The sequence below is a fragment of the Lipotes vexillifer genome, unplaced genomic scaffold (assembly GCF_000442215.2).
Source record: "Lipotes vexillifer unplaced genomic scaffold, Lipotes_vexillifer_v1.1 scaffold829, whole genome shotgun sequence".
NCBI classification, from domain to species: domain Eukaryota; kingdom Metazoa; phylum Chordata; class Mammalia; order Artiodactyla; family Lipotidae; genus Lipotes; species Lipotes vexillifer.
This window is the reverse complement of record NW_006797023.1, coordinates 334,492-346,560: the sequence shown is the minus strand read 5'-3', so window position 1 is coordinate 346,560 and position 12,069 is coordinate 334,492. Positions and strand designations below refer to the sequence as shown.

The following is a 12,069-nucleotide window of genomic DNA, read 5'->3' as shown; positions in this document are numbered from 1 at the left end:
GTTTACCAAGCTGTAGGGAAAAACTGACAAGGTTTCATATAAATATGAAACATGTTTTATTGTGTTACTCTCTACTTTTATGATACACAAGGTAATTTTCAGTCTGAATGTCAGGATATATCCCATGGACATCAAACGGGGTTTCTTTTTGGAGTGATAAAAATGTTCTAAACTGGGTAGTGGTGATGGTTGCACAATTCTGGAAAGACTAAAAACCAATGAACTATACACTTTAAAACTGCGACTTTTGTTATGTGAATTATGTGACAATAAAGCTATTAGGAGGAAAAAAATATTTTGAAACAGAGTTTATTTCTAGATACTTGATTAGATTGCATCAACTCCTCGGTGGGGTTCTACAAACCTCACCATGGGGATGTGACATACTATGCTCTACTATACTATAATACTAGCATACTTTCAAAGCTCTGGAAATTCATTAAATGACCTTACAAATGCACTTACTATTTGAAAGTGGTACTCAAACAAATGGTCAAGTCAACTTCCAATGAGTTATTATGTAAAGCATTTCTCTCAAATAAGAGTAAAAGAAAGGAAGAAAGGGATTTGTACTTGCAACTGGAAACTACATTTTTGCTAACTGAAACTGTGCATATTCATGATTTAACCTCTACTGCACAAAAAATGTTCATTCAGATTTCATTTGTTGAACTCTAGATTTTAAGGGAATAAGGATTTATTTTTTAAACCTTTCTTAAGAAAAGTTTTATTTGAAACTTCAAATGTTAAAACCAGCTACCCCAATTACAATGCCATCATTGGCCATGTTTTAAATGAGCCACATAAAGATTGTGTCCTCAAAAGAAAATTAAGCTACATAGCAAATAACCCTACATTTCTAGCGTTAACTCAAAGTAAGAAAACATGAGGCACAATAAAAAGTGTAATAATACAACAAAGATTAAAAATCTTTAAAAATGTTAAGAATTGTAAAAGTCAACACTATTCTTCAGGAAAAATTTTAAAGGTCATAAAGTCATAAAGGGAACCCCATGGCTACAGAAACCACCCTTCTGCCTCAAATAGGAGTGCCCCAGGCCTCCCGTGGTCAATGACCGCCTTCAGCATACCACACCAGTGGAATCTGAATTTCACTCACTTCTAGTGGCCTTGAGCATCGCTTGCCATGTTTCTTGGGCACTTGGACTCGGGCTTCCATGAACTGCTCATTCACATCCTTTGCCAAGTTTTCTGATGGACTGCATGTCTTTTCCTTGTCAGTTTAAAAGCACTCATTGTATATTATATATCAACTGTTTATCTGTCAGTTGTTGAAAGATTTTTTAAAACTTTGTCCATTTTGTGTGTAATATCTTTAGCATACAGAAATTCTACATTTTTATATGTGTAAAATATTTCTTTTATCACATAGCTTTCTTTTCTAAGATGGTATTACTTTATTACATTTCAATCTTTAAACCAATTGTAATTGCATGTATGTGTGTGGTATGTTACCCCAGGGTTCAACCAGATTTCCTTCAGGTGGATACCCAGGGTTCCCAGCAATGTGTATTAACCAATCCATCCTCTTCTCATTGAAGTAAAAAAAAATATTTTGGGGGTTTATTAAATGTCCATATGAAAGGACATCTATTTCTGGATTATCTACTCTGACTGAACAATTCCCAGGTCAATGTGACAATAATCTGATCCCACTGACTCTATGGTATGTTCTGGTATCTGGCAAGGCTTTTTTAAAAAAACTTGTTGGATGGACGTAGAGATTGTCATACTGAGTAAAGTAAGTCAGACAGAGAAAGACAAATATCATGTGATATCGCTTATATGTGGAATCTAAAAAAAGGGTACAAATGAACTTATCTACAAAACAGAAATAGAGTCACAGACGTAGAAAACAAAGTTATGGTCACCAGGGCGTAAGGGCGTGGGGAGGGATAAATTGGAAGATTGGGATTGACACATATACACTACTATATATAAAACAGATAACTAATAAGGACCTACTGTATAGCACAGGGAACTCTACTCAATACTCTGTAATGGCCTATATGGGGAAAGAATCTAAAAAAGAGTGGATATATTTATATGTATAACTGATTCACTTTGCTGTACACCTGAAACCAACACAGCATTGTAAATCAACTATACTCCAATTAAAAAAAAAAAAAAACTTGCTTGGCCATTCACAGACATTTCTTTTTCCCTATGAACTTTTAATTTATCTATTCTATAAACAACTCTAATGAAAATCAAGATGGAACTGCATTAGATACGTGAATTTTTAGAGAACTGACTTTTTTTTTTTTTTTTTTTCTCTTAGGCAAGATTATAGGTGCAATTGAGTCTGTTCATCAGGAGGCACATAACACCTCTCTATCATTTTAACTTTGGCAGCATTGATGCTCAAAGCCTAAATATATTAACTCATTACTTCATTTGCTCTGCTGTGTTTTTCTTGTATAACCAATCTAGAAGTGAAATTTGTTTCAATTTCTGGTCATCTAACAAGTTTCTTTTTTTTTTTTTTTTTGTGGTACGCGGGCCTCTCACTGTTGTGGCCTCTCCCGTTGTGGAGCACAGGCTCCGACAAGCAGGTTCAGCGGCCATAGCTCACGGGCCCAGCCGCTCCGCGGCATGTGGGATCCTCCTGGACCGGGGCACAAACCCGTGTCCCCTGCATCGGCAGGCGGACTCTCAACCACTGCGCCACCAGGGAAGCCCGAGAACTGACATTTTTATGATAGTTTGTTCAAAGAAAATAGTACATTCAGTTCTACTAATATTTCCTTTAGTAAGATTATATCACTTCCTTCATATAAGTAACTACTTTTCTTGTTAAATGTGTTCTCAGGAATTTTAACATTTCTGTCACTCTTTTAAATAGAACATGTCCCCCATTTCCATATTTAGGGGCTTATTTCAAGCACAGAGAAGAATTTTGCTTTTAATAATCATTTATGCTGGGTGTATTGAGCAATCTTACCAAACTTCTGTGAATCTTACACAATCACATAACTAGCAAAAAAGAGAGTTAACTGTCGTTTCCAATATTTATACCATTCCTTTTTATTGTAAATAAATATTTATTTACTTCTATTTATTTGGTTGCGCCGGGCCTTAGTTGTAGCACGTGGGCTCCTTAGTTGCGGCATGTGGGATCTAGTTCCCTGACCAGGGATCAAATCCGGGCCCCCTACGTTGGGAGTTCAGAGTCTTAACCACTGCGCCACCAGGGAAGTCCCCACCATTCCTCTTTCCTGTTGGTCTTACTGCCTCTATGACATTACTAAGTGAGCATCCCTGCTTGGTTTTGAGTTTAAATTAAATGGTTTAAAAAAAAAATGACTACAGTGTTTCATTGTTTAGAATAATATTTGGTACTGATTTTTAGAAAGTAATCTGACATATTTAAGCAGTTCCCTTTTCTACTTATTAGAAATGGTTACTATACTTTTTATCAAATGCTTAGTCAGCATCTGCTGATCTGATCCCACATTTTCTTTTTCCTTTTATCTCCTGATATAATAATGTTGAGGGAATTCCTTGATTCTGAACCAATCTTGCACCCCTGGCATAAACTCAAGTTGGTCATAGTTTTTGTACATTGTGAAATTCTATTTGCTAAGATTTTGTTTTGATTTTCTGTGTCTACGATCATAATTGAGACGGGTCTCTGGCTGCTTTATGTCTGTACTGTTTTTCAGGTTTTATAAAGGAAGCTAAATCAATAAAATGAAACGGTGAGCTTTCTCTCTTTTACCAAATTTCTTTTTTTTTCGCGTCACCACGCAGCATGAGAGATCTTAGTTCCCCAACCAGGGATCAAATCTGTGCCCCCTGCAGTGGAAGCACCAAGTCTTAACCACTGGACCGCCAGAGACGTCCCCAAAGTATTTTTAAAAAGATATTCAGCTATTTCAAATGGTTTTCATGGATAAAAAAAAAGCTCCCGACAATCAACACTGACATGCATACTTAAAAAAAAAAAAAATCAGGCAGATAGATTCCCACTCCCTATTCCCCACACTACTGTCCCCAAAATATGTTTTCTAGAGAGAAACAAAAATACCCAGTGTGGGATAATGAGTGGGTTATGAGAGAAGAGACTTTCTAGTAATGGTTTAATTAGGAGAAGCCTCAACAGGAGAGGAGAGGAAACACATAATGCTCAGGTTCTAGACATCCACTAGAATTCCAAAACTTTTTTGACAATTTTGTGTGACCTTTTTAAAAAAATTCTTTTGCTCAACTAACAGAATATTACTGTTGGGACTCCTTTGTAGTAAAAACTCAAAGGTCTTTTAGAACTATAGCAGTTACTCCTACAAAGCTCAACTCTCCCCACCCCCTCCTAATATACTGGAATAGATTTGGAATTCGATTTCTCAAATCTTCTCTGCAAAATATGATTTCAGCTCTGCTGTCCAGTTCCTCTCTTATTCATAGTTATTTCTCAGTTTACTCATTTCTCTTTTTTTTAATGAAAGGTTTTTTCTAATTTATTTTTTATTTATTTATTTATCTTTGGCTGCGTTGGGTCTTCGTTGCTGCGCGCGGGCTTTCTCTAGTTGCAGCGAGCGGGGGCTACTCTTCGTTGTGGTGCGCAGGTTTCTCATTGTGGTGGCTTCTCTTGCTGCGGAGCACGGGCTCTAGGCATGCGGGCTTCAGTAGTTGTGGCTCGCGGGCTCTAGAGCACAGGCTCGGTAGTTGTGGTGCACGGGCTTAGTTGCTCCGCAGTATATGGGGTCTTCCCAGACTAGGGCTCGAACCCGTGTCCCCTGCATTGGCAGGCGGATTCTTAACCACTGCACCACCAGGGAAGCCCAGTTTACTCATTTCTAATAATCTCCCCAAAAGACTAACTAAAAGTCTGAGGATCCTGAAATTAAATTCACAAAACTTCCAAAGTTAAAAAGAAAGTATGATAAAAAATATTTTTAATAAAAAATAAGACAAAATAGCTACTTATAACTCCTGAAAACAAACTGATCTTAAATACAGTGTTTAGTCTGATATTAAAATCTATATATAAGGACTGCCCTGGTGGCGCAGCTGTTAAGAATCCACCTGCCAATGCAGGGGACACAGGATCAAGCCCTGTTCCGGGAAGATCCCACGTGCCTCGGAGCAACTAAGCCCATCTGCCACAACTACTGAGCCCATGCGCCACAACTACTGAAGCCTGCACACCTAAAGCCTGTGCTCTTCAGCAAGAGAAGCCACCGCAATGAGAAGCCTGTGCACTGCAATGAAGAGTAGCCCCTGCTTGCCGCTACTAGACAAAGCCCGCACGCAGCTATGAAGACCCAATGCAGCCAAAAATAAATAAAATTTTTTTAAAAATCTATATATAACAGGCATGGCTGAGATGAGGAAAGGTCCACAAGTATGCTGAATACTAAGGGTAAGTTTTCCATTTGATTTGTACAAATAAACCACATAGAGCTCTTACTACTGTCAGCGGGAAAAAGTGCTTCAGCTCCAAGTGTAGGAAAATCTGGCCACACCTACAGAACTACATATGCATTTACTCTTTGACACAGTGATTCAGTCCTAGGAATTCACCCTGAAGATACACTTCCAACAATACAAAACTACATGCTTTGGGCTTCCCTGGTGGCGCAGCGGTTAAGAGCCCGCCTGCCGATGCAGGGGACACGGGTTCGTGCCCCGGTCCGGGAAGATCCCACATGCCGCGGAGCGGCTGGGCCCGTGAGCCATGGCCGCTGAGCCTGCGCGTCCAGAGCCTGTGCTCCGCAACAGGAGAGGCCACAACAGTGAGAGGCCCGCGTACCGCAAAAAAAAACAAAAAACAAAGAAAAAAAATGCTTTAACTCATTCTTTGCTGCATTATCTGTAATTGCAAAATATTAGAAATAACCCAAATGCAGAAAACACAGGAAATTAGCTGAATAAACTATGGTATATCTTCAACAATAAGTATTATGTAACTGTAAAAAGAAAATGAGGAAGATCTCTATGGAATGTTATGAGTGATTTCTAGGATACATTGTTAAGCGAGAAAAGCAAAGAACAAAAGAACATTTATAGGAGGTTACTTTCAAAGTAGAAGGAAGAGGAAATAATTTAAATATAAATTTGCACACATATTATGGACATGCTTTTTTCCCACAGAAATAAACAAAGAAAGGATAATAAGAAGCTAATAAAATAAGTGGGAATGGGATGAAACAATAGGACAGCGAGTGACACTTCTCTGAGTTCACACCTTTGTAGAGTTTAGCTTTTGGAATCTTGTTAATGTGTTACATATTCAAAACATAAAATTAAGTTCACAAAGATGAGAGCAGATCCCTAAACTAAATAAAAACAAAAACATATAAACCATGGAGGGGGGAATAAATTGGGAGACTGGAATTGACACGTATACACGACTACATATAAAATAGATAACTAATAAGGACCTACTGTATAGCACGGGGAACTCTACTCAGTACGCTGTAATGACCTATATGGGAAAAGAATCTAAAAAAGAGTGGATATATGTATATGTATAACTGACACACTTTTCTGTACACCTGAAACTAATACAACATTGTAAATCAACTATACTCCAATAAAAATTAAAAACAAAAAAACAACAAAAAAACCAAATCAACCTAATAGTATTTTAAATGAGTAACATGTCCACATAGGAAGAAGGGAAAAAAAACTAAATAACTTCTGAACACAATACTTCATATATCCTCAGGCTATAAACAAAAGAACTATGAAGTAACCTTGAACGCCATGGAATAGGTTTGTTGTTTGTGGTGGACAGGAGTGTAGAAATTCTGAAACTATCTTGTTTGTATCATAGGATTCAGGGAAAAAAGGCGAGCCTCCTCTGGCTCAGTCTCATTCACTACACCAGAACTGAAGCCAACAGATTCCTTTAGGAGCCTGCTTCATCCACAAAGGCTCATCACAGGCTGCTCACCTCCCACTGTGCAGATTAACGGGGGCCCCAGTCACTCACTCATCTGTTTGTTTATTCATCCGAAGTTTTGTTTTGTTTTTTTTTTTTTGGCCGATTGAACCTGGACCACTGCAGGGAAAGCGTGGAGTCCTAACCACTGGACCACCAGGGATTTCTCCAACAAACATTTTTGAACAGGTCACCTACTAAGGTCTCTATCCAGGAACTAGGCTTACAACTAAGAAAAAGACAGGCAAGGTTCCTGCCCTCAGAGCTTGTTTCAGTGCAAGCAGACACTCAACAAGAAAACTAGTCAGATTATTCCACACGGTAAATGCTATGAATAAATAAAGCAAGGACTTCCCTGGTGGCGCAGTGGTCAAGAATCCGCCTGCCAATGCAGGGAGGACATGGGTTCGAGCCCTGGTCCAGGAAGATCCCACATGCCGCAGAGCAACTAAGCCCGTGCACCACAACTACTGAGCCTGCGCTCTACAGTCTGCAATGAGCCCGTGTGCCACAACTACTGAAGCCCGCGCGCCTAGAGCCCGGGCTCCACAAGAGAAGCTACCGCAACGAGAAGCCCGCGCACCGCAATGAAGAGTAGCCCCCGCTCGCCGGAACTAGAGAAAGCCAGCACACAGCAAGGAAGATCCAATGCTGCCAAAAATAAATAAATAAAATAAATTTACTTTTAAAAAAAAGAAATAAAGCAAGGTGATGGGAAAGAGAAGATGTTCTTCAGAGCTGGTGGGGAGAGGGAACTGCTTTAGACTAGTGGTCAGGAAGCCCTTCTCTGGGGAGGTGAACCAAAACCTGAAGGGTAATTGGCCAAATATGTGAGGATCTAGAAGAGTTGCATGATAGGAAGAGAAAATGCCAAGTGCAATGACCCTGAGGCCAAAGGAACCCATTTAAAGATAGAAAAAAAGTCAGTGAAACCAGACTGCAAAAACTGAGGAAGGGAGTGGTACAAAATAAGAGAAGAGGGAAAAAGCAAGAGCCAGATCATATTGGGCCTTGTGGCCTTGGTCATGACTTTGGGTTTTCTTCTCAATGGAGAGTTTTAAACGGATTTACTTTTTCAAAAGATTGTTGGGGTGCTGTTTGGAGAATGGAATCTAAACAGGCAAGTGTGAGAGACTCCAGTCAGAATGCTCGAATAGTGGGCCCAGCTATTAGGCCCACTATGACAAATTAGGATGGTAGCAAAGGATACAGAAAGAAATGGCCAGATTGGGGATACAGTCTGTAAATGGAGTCAAAAGTACCTGCTGATGGATTGGTTGTGTAGGGTAAGGAAAAGAGAGGAATCAGGCATGGCTTCCAGCAGCCGGGTAGATGCTCAATGCCATGAACTGAGATGGTGAAGACTCAGGAATGTCCAGGATGGCTTTTTCTGGGGGTAAATGACTTTGGCAAACTGATCTTGCTGGGGGCTGAAGGCCCTCCTGACATATGCTCAGTGGTATCCTAAGATAGCATCCAAAGGTGTCACACAGGTGTTTGCCTTGCCCCCTGCCCCATCCTTGAGCCAGATCACCAAGATGTTCTAATTTCTGCCCTTATGCCTCTGGCTTCCTCCTCCTCTTGGGGCCCAATTCTAGGTGGTGGTGCCTCTCTTCCCCTCATTTCTCTCCTTAAGAGCTTCTAATCCCCATTTCTGTGGCCCCTACCTACTGCCTCTGATTCCAAAGTCCTCATTCCACCTCTGCTTTCCTCTGCCTTCAAGGCTCTTGTCCACTGCCCTCTGCTTTCTTCTTCTCTGTGTCCACACCAGACCAAGGTTGCAACAATGTCAAGTATTTAAGCTGCCAAAAGGATATAGGATACTGGCCCTGTTCCTTCCAGTTCCTTATTAGCAAGACAATTTCTAGGAAGATATATCATCTTTGGCCAAAGTTATAATTTGGCATTACACACACTGACTTGACTCCATTCTGAGGGAGAATTCAAGTTTTCCTGTATTCTTAATTGTAAACTGGGCTGGAGAGATAGGTAGTTCCAAAGTATTAGTAGGTTATAGTTCCAAAGCTCATAAATTAATTAACTGGAATATAATTTCTACATGGATTCCAACAGATATTTCCCAGCTGTGCACATCACTCATACTTTTGAATGGAGGTCCAGGGCAAAGAAAGTAAGGCCCAGAGAGAAAGAGAAACTAGAAAAAGGTCCTAATTCTCAACCCAAAATTTTCTTCTTCCCCAGAGGAATGACACAGGGACTACCTAAAATTTTAGACTCAAACCCACTCCTCTCTCTACCAAAAGTGGCATTGGACTTGCCCTGTGATCCCATCAGAAAAACCACATGAGAACACAAGATTAGCATGAGAGACAGGGAGGGAAAACTATTTCGTTAGGTCAGCTGTTATTTATAAATTCATAAACCGAAATTTGAAGAGGTGAAGTATTGTTCAAGCTTACAAAGTGAAGAGGCATCAGAGCTGGTGTCAAAAGACAGATGTTCCTCACACTCTGCACCACACCATTCCAGCATCTTAGCAGGACATCTGTGGCTCAAGAAATTTCCAACGACTTTTCAGAGATATTGCTTTTGGGAAAAGATTCTTAGAGGTGTGTTTCATTTTGTGTTTTTTCCCCTGACAGCAATTCTTGATGAAAGTAAAATATGCCATCACAAATTTATTTAACAAAATGTCAGAAAAAAATTAGAGACAAAGAACGCTTTTGATTTAACCTAAGTCTGCAGACTCATTATATTCACTGTTAAAAATTTTTCACAATGAAAAGAATAAGTTGGTAAAAATGACTTTGGTATACTCTGGTTAAAAAGAAAAAACAAAAAAACAAACAAACAAACAAAAATTAACTGTCTTAATTGAAAGAACTGAAATTTACTAAATAATACTTTATTTTTCTCCATTACACTTATTAACATGTGACAGTTTTTATGCTGTTATTGACCATCTCCTTCCACTGGATTGCAATTTCGATGAAAGCACAAATTTTGTCAATTTTGTTCACAGCTGTATTCCCAGCACCTACAACAGGCCCAGGCCCATAGTAGACATCTGATAAATATTTTTCCACTGTTGAATGAATAAAAGTTGAGTGAGATTTCCTTGCAGCAGGGTATTCATTACAAGACTGCTTCTTGAATGAACATTTATAGATTGGAAACACAGTATAAAAGCAGAATTCAGTGAAGGAAGCTAAGTCTGGGAAAGAAAGATTCTAGTGAGTGATCTTGGCTGACAGTGTGAAAAACAATCACATAGCAGAACACAAAGCAAAAAGAAATTTAACACAGATGTCACAAGTTTCTTGCATTTAGACCTAGGCACTTAACCAACAGGTCAGTGTCCCTGTACTCAGAGTACATGAGTGTTCCGTGTGCGTGCGTGTGTGTGTGTGTGTGTGTGTGTGTGTGTGTGTGTCTCTTTTACTTTACTTTAAAAGTAATTCCAGGGACTGCCCTGGTGGCACAGTGGTTAAGAAGCCACCTGCCAATGCAGGGGACACGGGTTTGATCCCTGGTCCAGGAAGATCCCACGTTCCGCGGAGCAACTAAGCCCGTGCGCCACAACTACTGAGCCCGCGTGCCACAACTGCTGAAGCCTGTGCACCTAGAGCCCGTGCTCCGCAACAAGAGAAGCCACTGCAATGAGAAGCCTGTGCACCGCATCGAAGAGTAGCCCCCACTCACCACAGCTAGAAAAAGCCCGTCCGCAGCAACGAAGACCCAACGCAGCCAAAAATTAATTAATTAATTAAAAAATAATAATAAAAGTAATTCCAAAAACCTTGGTTATGTGAATTTTCTACTTCAAAGTAGATGAGACATTAGCACTAAAAGGGTATCATAGTTGAAAGAGACAGTCTGGCAGCCCATATGCTGACAACCAGGGAAAAAAAAATAAAGCAGACACCAAAAAAAGCACAGGAATCTGGTATCATTTAATTTCAGTTCAAATAAATCCACACACAAATAATATATAATTTCCCATGGAAGTTTTGCTATTTCAGAACATAGTCAATGATTTTCATACTGACAACACTTATAGACAAGCTTAGACTATGTTCTGTAGACTCTGCTTAAAGGCAACAAGGAACTATGTCAATCTTTATTTTTGCGTTCCGTAACATCTTACAGAAAACCCCGAACGAACATTTTTGTCCAGCTCAGTACCTTTCTGGGGTTTTGTTTTGAGGCTCTATTATGTGCCAGGGCCCACACTAAGTCCTTTACATACAGTTTCGCTGCTAATCCACTCAATAACCCTGTAAGGAAACAAGTGTCTTCCCATTTTCTAGATGTGAAAACTGAGGCTGGGGTGGGGGGTAAGTACATGTTCCAAATCAGAAAGATAGAAAGTAGTACTGATGGGATTCAACTACAAATCATGTGTTCTTTTCACCATAACAAGCTGCCACCACAACACTAACGAACCCAGGGAAATGATGTACTGTAAGAACCATACACTGCAGGAAAACGTGGCTTCCTGGCCAAAGAATTCAGCATGGCTTCCCAAAGTCATAAACCTAGAACCCAAAACTGTATTTGCCAGTCTTTTTCATTCATTCTCTTTCTTTCCTGTGGTTTCAAAAGACTGAACACTTATTTGTGCTAGTTAATCAAGAGATTCAACAATATTTTTTATGTGCTCACCTTGCACAACACTGTAATGAATACTGGTTATTTCACTCTTTCACTGGTTATTCCATTATTAACCCTCAAATATCTTCTTTACCTTTTATTCAATGAAAGATACAGAACTATCACATTATAAAGCAAGCAATGTGGACCATTTAGATGAATATGGGTGATGTGGATGAAGGTAAAACAAAGTGGTGAGAAAGGGACTTCCCTGGCAGTCCAGTTGTTAAGGCTCTGTGCTCTCAATGCAGGGGGCATGGGTTCAATCCCTGGTGGGGAACTAAGATCCCACACTCCAGCATGGTGTAGCCAAAAAACCCCCAGAAAACAAACAAACAAAAAAAACAAAGTGATGAGAAAATATCAAAATGTAGGTTTCTCAACTGGAAGTTCAACTTTGTAACAGTTAACTTGCAAATGTCACCACTTTTTTTTTTTTTAAAAGTTCCATACCAGAAAGACACTTTTCAGAAGTACTACTCTGGTAAGAAGTAGTCAGGTATTTCAGACTAGAAATACACGTTCTCCTCTGTAACTTAAGAAAT

General features: G+C 39.6%; 1 protein-coding gene across 1 annotated transcript in view; it reads right to left on the bottom strand.

Moving 5' to 3' along the window:
• LOC103082007 (intersectin-1) overlaps positions 1 to 12,069 on the bottom strand; it is a gene marked incomplete at its 3' end in the record, with an annotated part of 116,041 nt that overhangs the window by 37,618 nt on the left and 66,354 nt on the right. The gene's annotated exons all lie outside the window — the stretch shown is intronic.